This window comes from Saccopteryx bilineata, chromosome 8 (assembly GCF_036850765.1).
Source record: "Saccopteryx bilineata isolate mSacBil1 chromosome 8, mSacBil1_pri_phased_curated, whole genome shotgun sequence".
In the NCBI taxonomy this organism is placed as follows: domain Eukaryota; kingdom Metazoa; phylum Chordata; class Mammalia; order Chiroptera; family Emballonuridae; genus Saccopteryx; species Saccopteryx bilineata.
This window is the reverse complement of record NC_089497.1, coordinates 72,055,448-72,080,653: the sequence shown is the minus strand read 5'-3', so window position 1 is coordinate 72,080,653 and position 25,206 is coordinate 72,055,448. Positions and strand designations below refer to the sequence as shown.

The window sequence follows — 25,206 nt, the reverse complement described above, 5'->3', positions numbered from 1 at the left end:
TACAGGCTTTTTAAAATTTATTTTTCAATTATACTTTACATACAATATTATATTAGTTTCAGGAGCAAAACATGAGACATAATTTATATAACTTACAAAGTGATCACCTCAATAAGTCTAATACCCATCTGATACCATACATCATTTTCACAATAGGTTTTTATAACAGTTCTTCTAGAACCTACATCCTTTTCAGGTATGAGGACTTTGACTCTGGGAATCCTAACTGATGCTTATAAAAAAACTTTTTTAAACTTTAGTACTACTAACTTTTAACTGAGTAGAAAATTTAAGCCCCCACATTATAAATACTGTAAACATCACAGAGACACTATTCATTCATTTATTCTTTAATGAAACAACTATTTCCTGGCACTTTGATAGGCAGGAAGAATGTAACAATGAATAAGAGAGTTGTGGCATCTGCTTTGAGGAGCTGAGGAAGCCATGGGGAAGTTAAACAGTTAAGACTATGCTGCTGGCAGGAGTACTTATTTATTGTTCTTGCACGCATGTGCATCAGATTGGTGAGGAACAGGAGGTAAAATTAAGTGGTGCAAGCTGAGTCGGGGAAGGACCTCAGGGAACGCACAGAGGAAAGGAAGAAATCACAAGGAAGGGGTATAGAATGAGGAGCTGGAGATTTCTCAAGGTCCAGGTAACAATGTGTATAAAGTGTTAGGCCAGAAGTGATGCACCACTTTAAGAATGTTGGACTTCACCCCAGGCAGTAGGGACTCAGAAAGCAACCTTAAAGGAGGCGGTATCATTGATACACTGGGACTTGCAAAATGGTAGCATAACAAATATATTGTAATTCAACACAATGAACTGGACCAAGGCTCTCAAAGCCTGGGATTGATGCTGGAACAGTTTCCACAATCTCTGTCCTTTGATATCTTGGTTTTTCTCTTTCTAAAATGGAGCAAATATCAGCTGCGTGTTCACTCTTAAAAGAGTGCCTTGTGCCATAGGTAAGTTTTATTGCCTGCGAGCTATAAAACTGCTTAAACTGAAAGGAAAAAACTTTAGCAGAATATGTAACTAATATATTATGAGTTACAAGCTAGTGATGTAAACTTAAGCAGTAATTCAGCTCAGTTCATATTCTTCCAGATAATATACATTCAAATTAACTGAATAAAAGCCAAACAACAAGCCACACTCCTTATCTCTTAGCTCTTACTTGCATTGGGAGTAAGATTGGGTATCTGTCAAAGATTCACTGTGATGTAAAATTCATCTATCTCTTTGCTCCTTGAAGTGTAAAGCCATCTTTCACAAGGTTTCTGGAGTTCTCTCAATCTATACTCTTTTTCAGTATACCTGTTCTTCAATTATCATTATCAACCAGATTCTGCCTGATTCTAATGGAAGAAAACTGGACACTAGCTCTCTCAATTATAACCAGTATGATCTTTCGGTTATAATATATAGTTAGTACCACACTGTTAGCACATGGTTTCTAAATGGTCTGTTCCTTAGACTCCTTAGCCAGATTGTTCTCATAACTGTTGTAAGCCTGGATGCCTCACTTATGCCCAGAATGATAGTCATGGATTAATTTCAAGAGAGCCTGCCCAGATCACTGTAGCCATTTCTTACTCGTGTAGTCTGCTCACAGATGCTTCCCGGTCACAGGATCAGGGAAGGCAAACAGCACTAGATCACATTCAGTATTTCCAGGCCCAGATGACATTGTGCAAAATAAATTACTGCAGTGCCCACAAGTGTAGGTCTATAGAAATTTCCAGCGACAAGCTGGTACAGGTTTTCACTAAATTTTATAGTTGAATAAAATTAAATAATTGGTAAATGAATCTTTTCTTATTCCAATAAATTAATTGACTATTAACAACAATTTCTGATATCAAACTGTGAATTGAGTGAATTCTGTATTTCACATCAGGATAATAAGCACAATCAGCATTTTGCTAGGATTGGAGCAGGAAGTATATTTAAATACTGTCTTTCTGATGATCGGTTTGAAAAAGACAATCAAGCCTTTGCTGATTATTTTTCCTCACCACTGTCTTTGGTCTCTGTAACAGAGCCAGAAGAAAAGCCTCCCCACTTTATTAACTATTACGATTTCCACTGAAATCTTTCATAAAGTATGAGCTTTCATAACTCTAGTCTTAGGAAATGTTCTCTGAAAAAACAGTTTCATGAAAAAAAAGAGTTTCAATATTTAATAAGTTAAGGAAAGACTACAGATTATGTCACTCCTTGGATATTCACAATAGACATTAGCATACTAAAACCACTGAGAAGTCCTACAGTGGGGAACTTAAGTAATTTCACTTTATCCATAGACACTCCAAACTACCTGACCACAAAACCCTGTTTTCAAATACAACTTATTAACATCATGTGAAACAGTTATGCATAGAATAGCCTGTGGAAAGAATGTGTTTGAGCAAGAAGACATTTTCTGAACTTCGACTTTAATAAAGCAATGCCACACTTCAATTGCACCCATTAAATTATCTAAATTATAGTTCATTTTATTTTTTTATTAGAAATTTTTAATTTATTTTCAAAGTATACATTTGTAACATTCATTATGTTACACTAAGGTTCTAGTCATTGGGTACTAGAGCTGTATCAATACCATATTCACCCTTAGGAGCTTGTAGTATTCTTGGAAAGAGGAGATATATCTCCTTAAAGGAAGTTGCACAGAAAGGCCAAATGTGATTGTGTAAAAATTAGTGGGGCAGAAATAAGTGCGATGGAAGTTGAAAGGCGGAGGGCAACTGAATGAACTTTATCCACTTTTAGAGACAATGGCAAAACATACACATCCTCTGTTCCCTTCTGCCTATCATTTTCTCCTTTTCCCAGAGACACTCTGAATACAAACTGTGTTATTTGTTCTATGCCCACAGCTTGGGCAGTTTGGGATCCCTGAATTGTTAAGCCAAAAGACATTCAATATTAGAGTTTATTGTCAGGAAGTCATACATCTTAGAGCCGGGGTGGAAGAAAACTGTCACCCTCATCTAAGCTACGAGAATCCCTTAACTGGCCCCCAATGGTCCCCTTGCTTCTAACCTGGCCCCTTATACACCGTTCCCTAGGCAGCAGCCAGAGTTATGCTTTTCAAAGGTAAATTTGAATGGGTCTTTTCCCAGTGGCTTCCTATCCCACTTAGACTGAAACCCAAATTCTTTACCACAGGCTAGGGAAACCCTGTGGGGATCTAGCCCACTGCCTCTCCCACTGTGCTTCCTGCCACTCTCCAGCTCGCTGAGCTCCAGCCTCACTGGGCCTCAGGGCCTATGAACTTGCTACTCCTCTTCCCTGCGGCATTTCCCCTCATTTCATCGGGTCCCTGCTCATCTGCTCCCTCCTGAGAGAGGCTTTCCCCAGACTCCTCACCTATAACAGCTGTCTAATACCCCATCTCGCTCACACTGCATCCTCCATTCCCCTTACCCCTTTTACTTTTCTTCAATAGGCTTATTGCTATTTAAAAATAATATTTTTATATATCTACTTGTTTATCTCTGGAAAGGCAGAGGCATTATTCTGCATTTCTGTTTTGCCACAGTCTCCACATTTTCGGTGCTCCATCAATGTTTGTTGACTGCCATGTGTCAGTCTGTGAATAATTGAATAATAAATTCACAGTAGAATAAACCTGTACAATATAACAGGATAGATGTCAAAGAATAGCTGAATGAATTAGAACTTATACATTTTCTTATCAAAAGCCAGCAGATAATAAACTGGCAACAGAGGAATTTTAAGAAGTTTTCTGGAGAGAATCTGCCACTTATAGCTGGATGGTCTTGAATAAGTGATGCAAATTCTGTGTATCTCAGCCTCTTACCTGTAAAAAGGGAACAATAATGTCTACCTCACAGGATTATTATGAGGATTTGATGAGATAACAGATAAGAAGCCTATGAGACAAGTGACTTCCACGATAGATGGTAGCTATTATTAATTCCCCAAACCTCTTTTATAGAATTTTTTAAAACAGAAAGATACCTTTTATTACTTTTAAGAGGAGTTCCTTTGGCCTGCTAATACATGAGATATATAATCAGATACTCATGAAACTAATAGAAAGTACCAAGCAAAGAAATTTTTTAGATTATAATTTTGAACTAACTAGACAAATAATCCTCAGTTTTTTAAGGATATGAATATGTGATACATCACCCTTCCACTGTTTTTGACGTCTTAGATTTCTAGGAAAAAGCTATATGAAGAGTTATTTTTATTTTCTTTTAAGGACTTTAATTTTAAAATAGTTTAGGACTCTAAAGAAGTTGCAAAAATACTAGTTTCATATAACCTTCACCCAGCTTCCACCAACAATTACATCAGTCATACTCATAGTAGAGTTTCAAAACTAAGAAATCAACACTGGTGCAATTCTAGTAACTCAGAGACATAATTTTTACAGTTTTAGGATTAGGAACTAATTAGGATCATATCTTGACTCCATTAATCAGGCAAATGAGGCACACATCTTAGTGTACAAAAACTATAAATGATACAATTTCTTTTCAAAGAATTTTAAAATGTAAAAAGCTATTAGTTCTAACCTACCTGGAATTCTACCTTTCACGGTTTCAAAGGTATACAAATGAGAATCCCTGATTTTAATTTCCAAGGTCAAGGCCCCTCCTTCCCTGAAAAACTAATTCTTCCTTTTTTATTAGTTCTGGATATTGCTGTGCTTTAATATTGAAGGGGCAATAAAGTTGAGAGCAGGCCCAATATTGAAGAAGCATTAAAACTCCTGCTAGATGAGTATTAAGGTAGAGAGGTAGGGGAAATTCCATCTCTGATGGAAGGAAGCCATCCCCTCTGCCCACAGAAGGCCTGTGCTTAAGAGGCATCTGTACAAGTGCTTATTCACCCTGTAAAGGTGCTGAAGGCGCAGCCACCTGCAGTCCAGCTGGTCACACATAAGGGAACACATCCCGGCTACCTCTCACCCAAACCACATTCCCTTTGCCCCACAGACTGCCCCCCCTCACGTTTAGAATGAACACTTTAGAACAAGGAGACATCTCCCAGCTCTCAATGTGTACAAATTAGTTAGCATCAAGTTAAATTAGTTCATTTGATGGAGTAGAAAGAGGAACAAAAATGTTCCTTAAAGGAAAAAAGAATTTAGAAGTACAAAAACAAAATTAATAACACAGGTAAGACACTGACACTTTTTGTTGTTTTGTTAAGTAAATGCTTTTTGTTTTTCTCTTCTGTGGAATAGCACTCCACAGGGTGGTCCACTTGGGATAATAAAGTGTGGCTTTAAATACATCAGGTTTGAGATGACCCATTCTTTGTAATCAGAGCATCCTGAGAGTGAGAACACAGCTGTCCATTTTTGGTCTATCCTGGTTGAATTTTTGGTTCTTTATAAGACTTTCCAAAGTGTGATCATCTTGTTCCAGAGAATAAAATAGGCTGCGCATGGCAAAATGTCAAGATACCTCCTTTTGCATGGAGTGAAGAAAAACAGAATTTGGAACCAGAGGGCATGGGTTTGAGCCCCAGATCCACAATTTATCAAATGTATGAACCTGAGCAAATTTACCCTTAGTTTCCTTATTCATAAAATCAGTAATATAACAACAACAACAGTACTAACAATAAAGTTTTCTCACACACAAATGGAGTAATATAATAACAAGAACAACAATAATAATAATTATCTATAGTGTTTGTTTATAGAATCAAATAAGATTATAAATGTGAAAGTCCTTTACAAATGAAAGAGCTCTACAGGTGTGAGTTATTGCTACGTCACCTGAAAGAAATACATGATCAAAAATCCTATGTAAATCCACTGGGATATTTTTCTAACAGAAGTTAAAATGCCATCTTAATGAAATGATTTAACACATCAGCTTTTTCCTTCCTCGCTTTTCTTCTTTGTAACTGTCGAGTGAAAAGAATGCATAGAGAATGGGCAGCAGTTCTTCATAAAAGTTTTCATGAAGAAATCTTCCGAAAAGTTTTTCTTCACAAAGTTCATGAGGTTTATGAAGTCTGGAGTGTTATTTTTTTCTCTTCATGAGTATTCTTTACAAAACTGTTTCCTGGGTCTTGCTCTTACGGAAAATCTGGAAGGAAAACCTAAAGCTAGTCTGCAAGAGACTTTTCCTGAGTCTTCATGGTAATGAGAAAAATAACCACAAGTCGGTGAGCTAAATTAATTAAATTTACGTGACTGTCATTTACCTTGAAATTATGTCCTTCCTACATTATTTAGTGTAAAAATCCCCTTTCTCTTCTGAAATGATGGTGATAGTGGATGGCAACTGTTTTGTTGGTTTTCAATGTCATTACTCTTCAAAATAAAAAGTTGGCTACCCCATGTCAGGCCACTATAGTTTTTGAAACTGGACTGGCCCCTGACACGCCAGCTTCTGGGAAGCCTTGGTTTAGGAGGTTAATTGGAGATGGCAGGGATGGCGGTAGGGAAGCCCATTCAGCTGCCTCTGTTCGCTCCCTTCCCCAGAGTCACGGGGGCCCACTGCCCCACATCCGGGCTGTCGCCAGTCCCTGGCTGTGTATCTGCGCCCCAGACCCCTGGCTCCTCATCCCTGTCTGCTTCGCTCTCCCAGCCTCTCTTAGCTGGTGTCATCCTTCCAGACACAGCTCCCTAAGTTTGCCATGTGCAGTGACCCTGTGCTGACCCGGAGCCATGATACAAACTATGGGATTGTAATGAATCTCTAATTACCCGCAGTACCTCCATGAGTCCTCAGCCCTGCTGCTCAGCTATATTTTTCACCGATTTGGTCATCACCAAGCACACAGAATGCAGCCAAACTGTGCCCGGAAGCTGGGAGCCCCCACAGTCTCTGCCAAATGAGGCTGGCTCTGCAGTCTTCTGGGAATGACAGGATGATTTCCTCCCTTGTTATGAATCAGAGAGGCGTCTGCACATGAATCATTCCACTCTGTGTGGGGGCTTTGTCCTGACTTTTCTTTTTCCAGTAGTTCAGGCTGAGTAGCTGCTCAGAAAGTCAGGGGATCACCCTTAGGCAGAGGGGCTAGCATTTTTAATTTCATGTGATAATTCTGAAATCCTATATCTCCTCGATCCAAAAAGGGATACTTGCTAGATTTAATAAAGTAAAAAGCAGCTGGTCTTGATTTTCCAGCAGAATATGTCATATCATAGCAGAGGGGGAAAGGGCTTAATTCATGACAATAGTAAGAGCTCCCGAGTGCCAGGCATTCTGCTAAAAGCTTTTATGCACACACTTGCTGTCTAATATTGACTAAAACAAAAAACAACAAAGGCATTTTACAAATTAAAACAAAACAAACAAGGTTTGAGAGGTTAAATAATGGTTAAGGGTCTAAGGGTAGATGGACTTTCAATTCATTATCAGAACCCAGGTGAAGAATTACTCCTAGTTTTCAAAATAACTCAAAAAAAGTGTTTTTTTTAAAAGTTAAATGAGATAATCAGGATGAAAATACTGATTTGAGGAAAAAAATTTAGTAAAACACTTGAGAAAGTGCTCTGTTAACTCAAAAAATAAATTCAATTTAAAATCCCTGAAACAAATATTAAATATTCTCTTCAATATTTAAATATCCTTTTGCCTTTTAAAGGTGCTAAGTAAATAAAGATAAATAAGACAATCATCCTCCTCAACTCCTTCAGGAAGTCAGAGGTCATTATTGTTATCTTATCTCCTACTTAATATATTTAAAAGGTATATTTATAATAGTACCAAATTCAAAATGTTTTAGAGGAGATTACTAATATTTCTCTGGCTTCTTAAATGCAAGTTTTGTAATAGCATGAATGATGTCACACTGTTCAACTTGTGTGAGTGAAGAATGCTTGTTGGCACTTGATACCCAGGTTATGCCCAAGCAGTGTGGAAAATATTTTTCATGGAATAAATGCATGTGTTGAGAGGTTGTGCCTTGAAATGGAAATGGAAGAGCCATAGAAAATGGTCATATACTGTGTTTCAGAAGGCAGCCTGTTTTCCAGCTTCAGATGATCTTAGTCCTAGGTATTTTGCAGGCCAATTAATTCCTCTAATTTGCAAGTAATTTGGACTTTTGTTGTACAACAAAGCTTTGTGGTTAAGACAGTAATACTCTGTATTTGAGCCTTACAGCCTTTTCCTACCTCCTACAACAGATACGAGATAGTAAGTTGCCTCTCAGGGAACAATTTCATGATAGAACTCCATAGTTTCTAAACCCAGAGTCTCTGGTTCATGTCATCTCTCATCTCATCAATAAACCAATTGGGGGCTTGAGTTAAAAAAGAATTTGGAGATTAACTAACACCCTCTTTTTACAGATGAAAAAAACAGCACACAGAAAAGTGAAATGACTTCAAAGGCACATTGGCACACAGGACGCTAATGGGATGTACACATATTCTACTTGAGGTAAGAAGTTGACATTACTCTGTTTTTGAAGGTTCATTCTTGCTCTGATATTTCCTACATGTCTCTGCAAACACAATGACAACCTCATCTATCTAAGGACAAGCCATTTCCCAGGAAGTCTGTAAACATTTTGGAAATATGGATCCAAATAACAGGATAAATTAAGACATAGCTACATAAACTGAATATAATGTAGGGTTCCTAATACTTCTAAGCATTACATTTAATAATAATAGCTACCACTTACAAAGTGTCTGTTATATGTTATGTATCACACATCTTCACAACAATTCAGAATGTATTATGAATCCCATTTTATAAAATAAATAAGTGCCAAGAGTCACACAGCTTGTAAGTAAGGCAGCTTTCATCTGCCTCTAAAGCTCAGATTCCACCCATATGTGAACCCAAGTGCCAAAATGAGAAGGAGAAAAGTAGTCTCACCTCATTTTCAAAGCATAATAAAATGTTTGTATCCTGAATTTAAGCCTGGAAAAAGTTTAGAGAAAACATCCTTAATTAAGTCTCTACCTGCATGGACTTCACCCTGGATCATGGGCCTCACCCTGGATCATGGGCCCCTCTGACTCAACACGACCACTGCGTCAACAAAAGTATTCTTCTCCAACTCAAAAAGACGAAAGACACCAGTTATCCCTCCAATCCCACTTCCAGATCAGCTGTAAAGGAAGAAGGAGTAAGCAGCCATTAGGATTATTTCTCCAGGCAAGTATTTGCCTTTAGTATTATTTTCTTGCCTGCTCTTATTGTGTTTCCACTTGACAGTTGGAGCCTAACTTCAGAAAGTACTTATTAAAATTAACACAAACATCAGAGAGTTAAAGAGGGTTGGCTGTTCCATTTTTAGTCCCTCTAGCACTCACCTGCAGCTGAAGAAAAGAAACAATGGGACTTCCTACAACTCTGCTGGAAAAACAAAAGAACACAACTTCATTGTTAAAGAAGTCAGATAACTGACTAAAGCAAAGCAGTCTACAGAGGGAACCAATAGAATAGATGTGGGTGAAGTCTGTCTCTGTCGCAGTTGTATACAAAGTTTTATAAGGTCTCTGTGAATTTCCCTGTGTTGTCCAGTACGGTGTGCTCATCCTTAAATAACTTTTAAAGGAAAACTGGCTGTTTCCATATGTAAGAAAAGTCTATCTGTGATCAAAAATAGTAATAATCAAAATTTGCATACAATTTGCATGTTTAACAACTTTCCTAGATGAGGTAGTAGTACGCTGAAGCAACTGGAGCCAGACTGCCAGATCTTATAAGGAAGCACTAGACTGCTGATAAATTGCCTGCCTTTCTCAGACTACCACAATATATACTTTTTGTTGTTGGTTGGTCTTAAAATCAAATTGGACCCAGTCAGCTTTGCAGTACACATTTTGGATTTGAAGGTTTATTTTTAATAATCTGATTTTTAAAAATATAATTTAACATAATATACATGTTAAAGTATGTATAACTCCTTTAAAAAACATATAAAGAGGAGGTTAATTCTTGTCCATCAACAGAAGCTGCTAACTCAAGAACTAGAACACTCATAGAATATTAGGTAACATATAATGGCTATCACCAGGACAAATGGTATATGATCACCAAATCTTATTTTATTTTCCTTTTTCCTGGCTGCTCAGAAAACTACATTTCCCAGTCCCCTTAAAAATGAGATTGTGAGCCCTGGCCGGTTGGCTCAGCGGTAGAGCGTCGGCCTAGCGTGCGGAGGACCCGGGTTCGATTCCCGGCCAGGGCACACAGGAGAAGCGCCCATTTGCTTCTCCACCCCTCCGCCGCGCTTTCCTCTCTGTCTCTCTCGTCCCCTCCCGCAGCCAAGGCTCCATAGGAGCAAAGATGGCCCGGGCGCTGGGGATGGCTCTGTGGCCTCTGCCCCAACGCTAGAGTGGCTCTGGTCGCAACATGGCGACGCCCAGGATGGGCAGAGTATCGCCCCCTGGTGGGCAGAGCTTCGCCCCTGGTGGGCGTGCCGGGTGGATCCCGGTCGGGCGCATGCGGGAGTCTGTCTGACTGTCTCTCCCTGTTTCCAGCTTCAGAAAAATGAAAAGAAAAAAAAAAAAAATGAGATTGTGCACCTGTTGATGATGTGAGTCACTTCACAGCTGAGGCAGTAAAATGCCTTGTGTGGTCTCTCTTCCGTTCTTTTGCTTTAACAAATGGCCAAGTCATGAGCCCAGATGGCAAAACCTATATCAGCCTCGGTCCCTAGGTGATTCCATGGAGCACAACTCTCCCCTCAATTGCTCAAGACAGGTGTCATAAGCAAGTAAAAGATTCAGAATTAATTTATTATTGCAATAGCACTTAACCTACTCTGACTAATAGTACCCACCCAAAATGAGGTATTTTAACTCAATTCTATTAAGGTAGAAAGGAGGGAAGTTTTAAAAACTTGGACAAGCAGGCCTAAGACCTCTACAATGTAAGACTTCAAACTAATGGCCTCTGCACAAAGATGCAATTGCATAACAGTGAGCCCACCAGTCCCTGAACTTGGGAAACATGTGCTCCATGGAAAGAGATGTTGAAAATATATACTGATCATGGTCTTGGCTCTGGGAGGAGCAGAAAACAAAAGGAAAGTATACCCCTCTGGCAAGTCCAATCTACATCAAACTGCTCTCATTTAAGTTTGGGGCTGGAATTTTTCCATCTGTGCAACCACATCAATTTTCCCAGCTGAAAATTCAGTTAAAGGTTTCCTAAATTAGTAATCACCTCAGACCCCTGGCAAAAACAAAAGCAAATCTTTTTTAAAGAACTCAACTAGGCCTGACCTGTGGTGGCGCAGTGGGATAAAGCGTCGACCTGGAACACTGAGGTCGCCGGTTCGAAACCTTGGGCTTGCCTGGTCAAGGCACATATGGGAGTTGATGCTTCCTGCTCCTCCCCCTTCTCTCTCTCTCTGTCTCTCTCTCACTCCTCTCTCTCTAAAAAAAATCAATAAATAAAATATTTTTAAAAAAAGAGTGCTACAAATTAAATGCACCTCTGGGGAGTCAGCAAAGACATTATTAAAAAAAAAAAAAAGAACTCAACTATAAAACCAGGCCCCAAAGAATTCTATCAGGTAAAGTGAAAAGTACAAATGCATGAAGAAATAAGTTTGCATTAATGAGAGTCATCAGATATTTGAATGATCAAAATTATAGAGTACACCTCAAACTGGATAATACATATTTTCTTATGTAAGCATGTAGTATTTTTAAGAGTTTCTTATGTTCTAATCTAGATCATAAAGCAATATTCAACACATTTTAAAATCCATATTACATAAAATAGACTTTCAGAACAAGATGTGATTTTTAAAAATCAATAACAGAAAATTTTAACAGATATTTAGTAATTTCTTAAGTGTCAATTTAGTCACATTTTGTAAAATTTTGGTTGGTAGAAATTTTTTTTTATATATTTTTATTTTTATCCACCAAAACTTAGGAGATGCAGCTAAAGTGGCACTTGAAAAGAGATTTATTATCTAAATATCATTAGAAAGAAAGATAGGCTGATAATAGATAAATTGAGTATCCTACTTAGTTAGAATAATGGCCAAATAAATCAATTAAAATTTGAAGAGTCAAAATAAATTCAAGGATATTAAAAGGGAGGAAATAATAAAGATAACAGAAAAGCTCAATGTAATAGGAAAAGAAAGATTTAAAAAATGGATCTCAAGAGAATTAGAAGACAAACTGTGACAGACTGGGAGAAAATATTTGCAAAAGACATAGATAATAAAGGACTGTCATCCAAAATATATAGCAATAAGAATACAAACATACTGAATAAAAAAATAGTCAATAGACCTGAACAGATACTCATCAAAGAAAATAGATAGATGGCAAAAAAGCATTTGAAAAGATGACATCATATGTCATCAGGTAATTGCGAACTAAAATGACAATAATATACCACTACACTGCTACAGAATGGTAAAAATGCAGAATACTGACAATTCTAAATGCTGACAAGGATGTGGAGCAATAGGAACTCTTCATTTATTGCTGGTGGAATGCAAAATGGTCATTTTAGAAAAGAATTTAACAGTTTCTTTAAAAACTAAACATACTTTTACCATACGATCCAGCAATTGTACTCCTTGGTATTTACCGAAATGGGCTGAAAACTTATATCCACACAAAAACCTGCACATGGCTATTTATAGCAACTTTATTCATAATTGTCAAAACATGAAAGCAACCAAGTTGCTTCAATAGGTGAATAGGCAAATAAACATTCAGGCAATGGAATATTATTCAGCACTAAAAAGAAATGATCTATTAAGCCATAAAAAAATGGGAAGAAACTTACATGCATATTACTGTATGAAAGAAGCCAATCAAAAGGCTACATACTATAAAATTTTAATTATATGACATTCTGAAAAGGGCAAAACTATAAAGACAATATAAATTTCAGTTGATGCTAAGGGAGTAGAGGTGGGAAGGAATAAATAGAGGATATTTAGGGAAGTTAAACTATTCTTTATGACATTATAATGGTTGATACATATAATATTATACATTTGTCAAAACTTGTAGAATATTCAACACCAAGAGTAACCTGTAATATCCATTGTAAATTTGGGTTAAAATGATGTGTCAGTGTAGGCCCAACAATTGTAAGAAATGTACCTTAGTATGGGATGTTATTAGTGGGGAGAGGTGTGAGTGTATAGTGACAGGGAGCATACAGGAACTCTCTGTACCTTCCATTCAATTTTGCAATGAACCTAAACCTACTATAAAAAGATACAGTCTACTCAAAAGGAAAAAAGTAGTAACAGGGCTGAATATTAGTTCTTTGAAAAAAGTAATAAAATATTGGCAAAGCTAACCCAGACAGAGAGAAGGCCTAAATGTAGAATGCATGAACAAAGACATATAACTAGAGATATAGCAGCTCTTAGAAGTTAAAAATTAAGTTTGATGTAAAAAGATAAAAATAAAGAAACAAATACATGAAAATCATTAGTATATTATTTTTTATGTTAGAAAATATAGAAATGGGGTCACCTAAAAATTAAATTTCTAATAACCAGGAGCAAAATAAAAATGCAAAGAAATTTTTATAATATTTTTAACTGAATGATAATAAAAACACAAAATAACAAAATTTGTGGGATATAGTTAAAGCAGTGCTTAGAAGGAAATTTATAGCATATATTAGAAAATAAAATTTGTGATATAGATCTTCAGCTTAAGAAATTAGAAAAAGAAAATTGAATTAAAGCTTTCTAAGAAGGAAAGAAAAATAAAATATTTTAAATAATAATGATAAGATTAGAAATAGAAATAGAAAACTAACAATAGAAAATATATCAAAAATTGCAAAAGTTGACTCTTGGTAAAGATTAATAAAATTGATAAACCTAAAGCAATACTGATCAAGAAAAAGAGTAAATAAAAGGAGGACATTGATTTAGATCCTAAAAACATTAAAAGAACAATAAAGGAGTGACGTCGTAGAAATGGTGCCGTGAGGACACAGACCGAAAAATCTCCCCAAAATTTCAACAAGTTCAACAACCAGAGACAGAAAAATCTATTCTTGGAGCATCCAAGAGTTTCACACCCTGAAGGCGAAGTGCTATCAACAAGACCACCCTCAGGTGCCATTAAGAAAAAGGAAATCAAATATCATGGATACAAAGAAAGAGAAATAACACAGATAGATGTGGAAAAATCTATGGAGAAAAAATTTAATATATTGGAAACCTTAGAGCTAAATGACAGAGAAATTAAAATAGAAATCCTAAAAATACTCAGAGATATACAAGAAAACACGAAAGGCAATTTGGGGAGGTCAGAAAACAACTCAATGAACACAAAGAATATATTAGCAAGGAAATTAAAACTATAAAAACAAATCAAACAGAGATGAAAAACTCAATTCATGAAATGAAAAACGAGGTAACAAGCTTAGCTAATAAAACAGGCCAGATAGAAGGTAGGATTAATGACATAGAAGACAAGCAACTTCAGGCACAACAGAGAGAAGAAGAGAGAGACTCAAAAATTAAAAAAAAAAAATGAGAAAGCCCTACAGGAATTGTCTGACTCCATCATAAAGAATAACATAAGGATAATAAGTATATCAGAGGGAGAAGAGAGAGAAAATGGAATGGAGAATTTATTCAAAGAAATAATAGACGAGAACTTCCCAAGCTGTGGAAAGAACTAAAGCCGCAAATTCAAGAAGCAAACAGAACACCGAGTTTTCTTAACCACAACAAACCTATTCCAAGGCACATCATAATGAAAATGACACAAATCAATGACAAAGAAAAAATTCTCAAGGCGGCCAGGGAAAAGAAGAATACAACATATAAAGGAAGGCCTATTAGATTATCATCAGATTTTTCAGCAGAAACTCTACAAGCTAGAAGAGAGTGGGCCTCAATAGTTAAAGTCCTGAAAGAGAGGAACTTTCAGCCAAGAATACTATACTCATCAAAGTTATTCTTCAAGTATGAAGGAGAAATAAAAACATTCACAAATACAGAAAAGATGAGGGAATTTATGATCAGAAAACCCCCACTCCAGGAAATTCTAAAGGGGGTTTTCCAACCAGATCCAAAGAACAAAACAAAACAAAATTACAAGTAAAAGCTTCACCAAGAACACAATAAAACCAAATTTGAACTGTGACAACAAAAGCAAAAAAAAAAGGGGGGGAGAGGACAGAGATTAACAGTAGCAAAAGATGATGAAGTGCAGAAACACTCACAAGATAGGCTACTACAATGAATATGGTAGGTACCCTTTTCATTACTTCATGGTAACCACCCTTGAAAAAACCACCACAAAAGCACATGACTTAAAAAAGGTAGCAACAGAGGAAAGAAGTATGGAATACAAACAAACAAAAACAAATGATAGAAAAACAAAAGAGAAGAATCAAACAAGATACAAAACTAACAGAAAGCAATTTATAAAATGGCAATAGGGAATCCACAAGTGTCAATAATTACACTAAACGTAAATGGATTAATCTCACCAATAAAAAGACACAGAGTAGCAGAATGGATTAAAAAAGAAAATCCAACTGTATGCTGCCTACAAGAAACACATCTAAGCAACAAGGGTAAAAACAAATTCAAAGTAAAAGGCTGGAAAACAATACTCCAAGCAAATAACATCCAAAAAAAAAAGCAGGCGTAGCAATACTCATATCTAATAATGCTGACTACAAGACAGCAAAAGTACTCAGAGACAAAAATGGTCATTTCATAATGATTAAGGGGATGCTGAATCAAGAAGACATAACAGTCCTTAATATATATGCACCAAACCAAGGAGCACCAAAATATATAAGACAGCTACTTATTGACCTAAAAACAAAAACTGACAAAAATACAATCATACTTGGAGACCTCAATACACCGCTGACGGCTCTTCTGTTTGATCAGTCATCCAAACAGAAAATCAATAAAGATATAGTGGCCTTAAACGAAACACTAGAGAATCTGGATATGATAGACATTTACAGGACACTTCATCCCAAAGTGACAGAGTATACATTTTTCTCTAGTGTACATGGAACATTCCCAAGAATTGACCATATGTTGGGCCATAAAAATAACATCAGCAAATTCAGAAAAATTAAAATTGTACCAAGCATATTTTCTGATCGTAAAGCCTTGAAACTAGAATTCAACTGCAAAAAAGAGGAAAAAAAAACCACAAAAATGTGGAAACTAAACAACATACTTTTAAAAAATGAATAGGTCAAAGAAGAAATAAGTAAAGAGATCAAAAGATATATACAAACAAATGAAAATGACAATACAACATATCAGAATCTCTGGGATGCAGCAAAAGCAGTTATAAGAGGGAAGTTCATATCACTTCAGGCATATATGAACAAACAAGAGAGAGCCCAAGTGAACCACTTAACTTCACACCTTAAGGAACTGGAAAAAGAAAAACAAAAACAACCCAAAATCAGCCGAAGAAAGGAGATAATAAAAATCAGAGCAGAAATAAATGAAATAGAGAACAGAAAAACTATAGAAAAAATTAATAGAACAAGGAGCTGGTTCTTTGAAAAGATCAACAAAATTGACAAACCCTTGGCAACACTTACCAAGGAAAAAAGAGAAAGAACTCATATAAACAAAATCCAAAATGAAAGAGGAGAAATTACCACGGACATTGTAGATATACAAAGAATTACTGTAGACTACTATGAAAAACTTTATGCCACTAAATTCAACAACCTACACGAAATGGATAAATTCCTAGAACAATACAACCTTCCTAGACTGAGTCATGAAGAAGCAGAAAGCCTAAACAGACCTATTAGTAGAGAAGAAACAGAAAAAACCATTAAAAACCTCCCCAAAAATAAAAGTCCAGGCCCAGACAGCTATATTAGTGAATTCTATCAAACATTCAAAGAAGACTTGGTCCCTATTCTACTGAAGGTCTTCCAAAAAATTGAAGAAGAAGCAATACTTCCAAACACATTTTATGAGGCCAACATAACCCTCATACCAAAACCAGGCAAGGATGGCACAAAAAAAGAAAACCACAGACCAATATCTCTAATGAATACAGATGCTAAAATACTAAACAAAATATTGGCAAATCGAATACAACAACATATTAAAAAAAAAATAATACATCATGATCAAGTGGGATTCATCCCAGAATCTCAAGGATGGTTCAACATACGTAAAACGGTTAACGTAATACACCACATCAATAAAAAAAAGAAAAAAACCCACATGATCTTATCAATAAATGCAGAAAAGGCATTCGATAAAATACAACACAACTTTATGTTTAAGACACTCAACATAATGGGTATAGAAGGAAAATATCTCAACATGATAAAGGCCATATATGATAAACCATCAGCCAGCATCATACTAAATGGCATAAAACTGAGGACTTTCCACCTTAAATCAGGAACAAGACAGGGTTGTCCACTCTCTCCACTCTTATTTAACGTGGTGCTAGAAGTTCTGGCCAGAGCAATCAGACAAGAGAAAGAAATAAAAGGCATCCATATCAGAAATGAAGAAGTAAAGGTATCACTTTTTGCAGATGATATGATCCTATACATCGAAAACCCTAAAGACTCCACAAAAAGATTACTAGAAACAATAAACCAATACAGTAAGGTTGCAGGATACAAAATTAGCATACAAAAGTCCATAGCCTTTCTCTATGCCAACAATGAAATATTAGAAAACGAACTCAAAAAAATAATTCCCTTCACGATTGCAACAAAAAAAATAAAATACCTAGGAATAAACATAACAAAGAATGTAAAGGACCTATATAACGAAAACTACAAAGCATTGTTAAGGGAAATCGAAAAAGATACAATGAGTTGGAAAAATATTCCTTGTTCATGGGTAGGAAGAATAAATATAATCAAAATGGCCATATTACCCAAAGCAATATATAAATTTAATGCAATTCCCATCAAAATTCCTATGACATTCTTTAAAGAAATGGAACAAAAAATCATCAGATTTATATGGAACTATAAAAAACCCCGATTAACCAAAGCAATCCTAAGGAAAAAGAATGAAGCTGGAGGCATTACAATACCTGACTTCAAACTATATTATAGGGCCACAACAATCAAAACAGCATGATATTGGCAGAAAAACAGACACTCAAACCAATGGAACAGAACAGAAAGTCCAGAAATAAAACCACATATATATGGTCAAATAATTTTTGATAAAGGGGCCAACAACACACAATGGAGAAAAGAAAGCCTCTTCAACAAATGGTGCTGGGAAAACTGGAAAGCCACATGCAAAAGAATGAAACTCGACGACAGCTTGTCCCCTTGTACGAAAATTAATTCAAAATTGATCAAAGACCTAAATATAAGACCTGAAATAATAAAGTTCATAGAAGAAGACATAGGTATTAAACTCATGGACCTGGGTTTTAAAGAGCATTTTATGAATTTGACTCCAAAGGCAAGAGAAGTGAAGGCAAAGATAAATGAATGGGACTACATCAGACTAAAAAGTTTTTGCTCAGCAAGAGAAACAGACAACAAAATAAACAGACAGCCAACTAAATGTGAAATGATATTTTCAAACAACAGCTCAGATAAGGGCCTAGTATCTAAAATTTACAAAGAACTTATAAAACTCAACAACAAACAAACAATCCAATAAAAAAATGGGAAGAGGACATGAACAGAGAATTCTCCCAGGAAGAAATACAGATGGCCAACAGATATATGAAGAGATGCTCATCTTCATTAGTTATTAGAGAAATGCAAATCAAAACTACAATGTGATACCACCTCACACCTGTTAGATTAGCTATTATCAACAAGACAGGTAATAGCAAATGCTGGAGAGGCTGTGGAGAAAAAGGAACCCTCATTCACTGTTTTGGGGACTGTAAAGTAGTGCAACCATTATGGAAGAAAGTATGGTGGTTCCTCAAAAAACTGAAAATAGAACTACCTTATGACCCAGCAATCCCTCTACTGGGTATATACCCCCAAAACTCAGAAACATTGATACGTAAAGACACATGTAGCCCCATGTTCATTGCAGCATTGTTCACAGTGGCCAAAACATGAAAACAACCAAAAAGCCCTTCAATATAAGACTGGATAAAGGAGATGTGGCACATATACACTATGGAATACTACTCAGCCATAAGAAATGATGACATCGGATCATTTACAACAAAATGGTGGGATCTTGATAACATTATACGGAGTGAAATTAGTAAATCAGAAAAAACCAAGAACTACATGATTCCATACATTGGTGGGACATATAAACGAGACTCAGAGACATGGACAAGAGTGTGGTGGTTACTGGGGGTGAGGGGAGGGGGGTGCGGGAGGGAAGGAGGAGAGGGGGAGGGGGAGGGGCACAAAGAAAACTAGATAATGTGACGGAGGACAATCTGAATTTGGGTAATGGGTATGCAACATAAGTGAATGACAAGATAATCTGGACATGTTTTCTTTGAATATATGTACCCTGATTTATTGATGTGACCCCATTATCATTAATAAAAATTTATAAAAAAATTTAAAAAAGAACAATAAAGGAACACTAAGAACAGTTCAACATTAAAGATGAAATGGACTATTTTTTGAGAGACACTAATTATTAAAACTAACATAAGAAAAAATAGAAAACTTCAATAGCCCTTTATTTATTTTATAAAATTACATTTATAACTAAAAAGAAATTCTTACAAAGATAACTCTAGACCCTGAATTTATTTCTATGAAAGAAATAAGGCTGATTTTATGCCAATTCTTTCAAGAAATGTAGGAGGCTATGTGTCCCATCTCATTTTATAAAGTCAGCACAACCATAATAAAACCTGAAAAAAAATTACACACAAAAACACAAATTGAAGGCAAATATATCCCACAAATAAAGAAATAAAAAATATGCAACAAAATAAGTGCAAAACAAATCCAGGAATATATGAGAAAAATAATACATTATAACCAAGTGAAATTTATCTCATCAAGGCGAGGTAGATTTAATATTTAAAGTCTATCATTTAATATAGTAAATTAACAGAATAAGAAAAAAAATTATATATACATCTCAAATAGAAGTAGAAAATAAGTATTTGATAAAATTTAACACTCAGTCATAATGAAAGCTCTCAGTAAACTAGAAAGAGAATGTAACTTCCACTATCTAATAAAGGATATCTATGAAAAAAACTCCTTTAACACCATACTTAAGATAACATTTTGAAGGCTATTTCCTAAAATCAAGAACAAAGAAATGATATATACTCTCACCACTTATATTAAAAAACATTTTAGTGGAGATCTTGGAAATGTAATAAGGTTAAAAAATAGGTAAGTAAATAAATAAAAAGAACAAAAGGAAAAAGTAAAGTTGTCTTTATTTGCACACAGCACGATTTTGTATATAGAAATCCAAATAAAAAAATTGCTGGAACTAAGAAATTTAGCAAAATTGTAGAATACAAGTCAACATACTAAAAGTAATTGTATTTGTATGCTTTAGCAACAAAGAATTAGAAATAAAATTTCAAAAATATAATTTGTTGTGGTTCTGCCCAGGTGGCTCACACCATGAAAAAAAACCAAAACATTAATTCATGACAAGTCACATATCTGAAGTAAAGGCCAAAATTATAAAACTGATAGAACACATAGGAAAATATTCTGACAATCTGGGGTAGGTGCAAAGATTTCTTAGACAAGGCCCAAAAGCACTAACTCCAAAAATTTGATAAATTATAAATCAGAAAACAATTAGGCAAATGAAACAAGGGACAAACTTGGAGAACACATTTGCAATATATTTGCCATTTATATTCCTGACAAAGGGCTTGCATTTAAGAAAATATAAAGAATGGTAAATCAATAGGAAAAAAAGAAAAGACAACTATGTTTTTAAAAAAAGCCTTTAGGCACTTCATAAAATAACATATATAAAGGACAAATATGTGCATGAAATGGTGCTTAAAATAATAAATCATTAGGAAGACACAAGTTAAAACCACAGTGAGATATTACTACATACCCACTTGAATGGTTAAATTGAAAAATCTGCCCTGACCAGATGGCTCAGTTGGTTAGGGCATCGTCCTGAAGTGAAGAGGTTGCCAATTTGACAACCAGTCAGGGTACATATGGGAACAGATCTATGTCCCTGTCTTTCTTTCTCTCTCTCTAAAATCAATAAATAAATTTTAAAAGAAATTAACATAATATTTTTATAGTAGTTAAAAAGAAAAAAGAAAACCTAACAATACCAGATATTGGCAAAACAAGTAATACATCAGAACTCTCCTATTTGCTGATGAAACACAAAACAGTAAAACCAACTTGGAAGATAATGTGGAAGTTTCTTATCAAGTTTATCAATCATCTATCCTATGACCCAGCAATTCTACTCTCAGATATCTACCAGAGAAAAATATCCATAAACAGACCTGAACAAGATTGTTCAGAGCAGCATTATTTGTTTGTTTGTTTATTTATTTTTCAATTACAGTTGACATACAATATTCTAATGGTTTCGGGTGCACAACATAATGATTAGACATTTTATCCCTATGAAGTCATCATCCCAGTAAGTCTCCACTGTAATATTGAAAGTGGAAACGATAGAAATGTCCATTAATAAGAGAATAGACAGGTTGTGGAATACTCACACAATGGAATGTTATTCAACAATAAAAAGGAACAAACCATTGATACATGCAGCAATATGAAGAATCTCATGTTTGAAAGAATTCATACTCAAAATAATGCATAATATGTCATTCAATTTCTGTAAAATTCAAGAAAAAACAAGATGAATCTATGATTGAAAGCAAAACCAAAAATGTTTCTTAGAGGTAAAGGACAGGATTTCCTGAAAGTGGCATGAAAGAATTTTCTGAAGTCATAGAATATTCTATATATATATGGATGTTCTTACAACTGTCTGCACATACACAACATATAAAATATACCTTACTAAGAAAATTAAAAACTTATAAGTCAGGCAAAAATCACGGATTTCTAGGAAAAAGTAAACAATCAAAACTGACCCAACAGTTACTAAACACTTCAACGGTTCTAAAATAATGAGGAAATGAATTAGCAGTTCAAAATCTTCTCAAAAAACAAATTACCAGGCTCTTTCGGAATAAAGACTGGGCTGAGATTAGTGACCTTGTGCCCGGGACAGATAGGACAATAAGAAAAAATTTAATTATAGGACAAACTCATTGGTGAACTCATATGTAAAATTCCTAAATAAAATATTATTAAAGATAAATCTAACATTTTTTAAAGGTACTATTTTGTAACATGTGGAATGCAATGTGAGTTCAAAGAAAAAAATTCTTTTTGTAATTTTCTGTATTAACTGGCTAAAGAAAAATTTATGCGGTAATTTCAATAGATACAGATAAAAAGCATGGCCAAAGAACAAATGAAGAGATGCTCAAGTTTATTAATAACAGGGAAATAGAAGTTAAAACTACAATAAGATATCATTTACAACATTGACTTGCCAAAAATTAAAAATAACAAGGGTTTGCTACTAGAATGTGGAGCAAAGGGAAGGTACACACTGATGATAAGAGTATAAATCAATAAATTCATTTTGGAAAACAATTTGACATTACCTACAGAAATGGGCTCATCTTCTGACCCAGGAATTTCATTCCAAAGTATGTACCAAGAAACGAAAGAATGAATGTGACCATTAGAAGTGTGTGTGTATTGAAATAAATAGGAAGAAGGGGTTATTTCAACCATCAGAAAAAGAGAGGCTCTCTAGAAACAGACACTGGTAGAATCTACCCACATGCTGTCATTCTGCCATTGCAAGCCGAATCTTAACTTTAGGGTTTGGGAATATATCTGGTGCCTAGTTTGGAGATAAATCAAAATCCCACTTTTAGGAATACATCCTATGAACACCAAATCACTGATTCAAAAGAAGATATGCACCCCCATGTTTATTGCAGCATTGTTCACAATAGCCAAGATCTGGAAACAGCCCACGTGTCCATCAGTGGACCAGTGGATTAAAAAGCAGTGGTACATATACACAATGGAATACTATGTGGCCGTGAGGAAGAAGGAAAGCTTATCTTTTGTGACAACATGGATGGACCTGGAAACTATCATGCTAACTAAAATAAGCCAGGCAGAGAAAGAAAAATATCATATGACCTCACTCATTTGAGGAATCTGATGAACAATGTGAACTGAGGAATGGAACAGAAGCAAGATCAATGGGACCAGAGGGAAAGCAGTGAGAGGGAAAGTGGAAGAGAAGATGGGATCAGAGAAGGGAAAGAGATTAGTGAAATTATATATACATAACACAGCATTATAGAGAACAGGACAGTAAATCCTGGAGGGAAGGGGAGAAGACATTGAGGGGAGGATACTAAGGGGAGGGCCAAGGGGAACACGGGGGTGGGGAGGAAGATATATTCGGGGGGCACTTGAATCTATGTAAACACAATAAATTAAAATCATAAATAAATTTTTAAAAATCAAAGCAGTTGCAAGATTATTGCTTGTATTGGATAGATATTTCAAGCTGGTTTTGCCTAGTTTTTTTAAACATTTCATTAATATAAAACTTCATGTTCTCACTCTATGTTTGTCAAACAATCTTGTATTTCCCAAGCAATCTGCCTATAGAAAGGGGATATGCCATTCACCTAGTTTTAAACTGTTTCTGATTCCTGAGGATAATTTCTGGATAAATTCAAAAGCTGGCCTCTCATGATTTGGCTTCTCATATACTTTGATTATGGGAAAAGAATTTTATGCCAACCTGAATGGCCAGGTTATATTTCTCATTGGATTCATAAAATAGGCATTCTGATTTGTATGACTCCGTGTGCCCTTGAGCCATTGTGAGTTCCTCCCTTCAGGACTGATCATCCTGAGGCTGCTGCACAAGCATGCTCTCCAGGTCTCAACGGAGTCCAGACCCAGCTGTTCTCATGTTAGTGACATTGCTATCTGACATCCCTACTCCAACTCCTGTTCTTGATTCCTGCATGGATTATATCAGTGTTAAACCATAATAATTAAAGGTTGCAAGTTAAAACTATAATATATAAAGCTATTCCTGAAATTCTACAAGTTTTGAAAAGTCTACTAACTCATTCTACTTTATAAGTATATTCAAAATTTGATATAAAAAATTGCTGAACACAAACAAAAGCACCAGTACATGTAAAATTGTGTTTCAAGGTCAGTTTTTTAGAGAAAGTTATAATTTTTTTGGAAAATGATTAAAACATAACAAAGATATGCATATCATAACTGAATACTGACCCATCAATGAGCTAACTATGTGAAGATTTACCTAGTGATGATTTTGTTATGAGACGGAAAGTGGCTACATAAATAGCTATATAAAACCAGCTGAGCCTGTTAGGACTTGAATATGATAAACATGTTTCTCAACAACCTCACCTTATACCCCCTTTAGTTGACTTTTTTTTTTTAATCTGACTTTTTTTTTTAACCTGTCAACAAATAATGCCCACTCAGTGCTGTCACTAGTCCATTAATTCTGCTTGGCTCTCTTTGAAATTTTGGACAACATGCTTCTCAGGCAACTGCAATATGAGTCTAGTAGAAAAAGAGGTTGTCAACAGTCCCAGTGAGGTCCAAAGCCCTGGCACTGGGTTTCATGCAAGCCTGGTGCTGTCACCATATCAATCAGACCTGGAGCACACTGTTATTATCCCAACCAGTCATTCCCACTGCCATCACAACAGGAGAGAGGAAAGCCTTCTTTTCACAACTGACTGCAAACAGCTTGATCCCTATAACCTTGAGAAGTACAGAATGTCACAGGTAGGAGTTGCCTGTGGCTCATCTATAGATCCTTTCCTCCCTGCACTGTCTCCTCCCTCTCCCAAGTCTTCACACTTCTTGAACTGGAAGATAGTCATGAATGAGACTGTCTAAGCACAAGGATTTGGCTACAAGCCAAAAGGAGAAACTACAATAAATGTACCACAGAAGTGAAGCAAAGGTGTGATTTTGGACTGCAGCAGAAGAGATTGCAAAATCCAGAGGCAGTCTCGGGGAGCACTTGACAGGGCTCTTTGTGAATGAAAACTGATCACGACTTCAACTAGCAATTCGTAGTTGGACCTGTTTCTGGACAAAATAATAGAGAAAGTAAAGTTTCTGGCTTACTATTTCCACTTCCTGCCCACTAATAAGGACTTTTTCTCTCCTGATGATTGAACTGGCTCTTGATTCTGGTTGATATTGGAATCATTCATATTATAAATTCATGCAA

General features: G+C 35.6%; 1 long non-coding RNA gene across 1 annotated transcript in view; it reads left to right on the top strand.

The window, feature by feature from the left end:
• The window catches only part of LOC136312204 (uncharacterized), a 66,871-nt gene that overhangs the window by 24,918 nt on the left and 16,747 nt on the right, over nucleotides 1-25,206 (top strand). Inside the window, exon 2 of the long non-coding RNA XR_010726906.1 lies at nucleotides 8,309-8,399. This is a non-coding gene — a long non-coding RNA (uncharacterized lncRNA). The remainder of the gene's footprint in view (nucleotides 1-8,308; nucleotides 8,400-25,206) is intronic.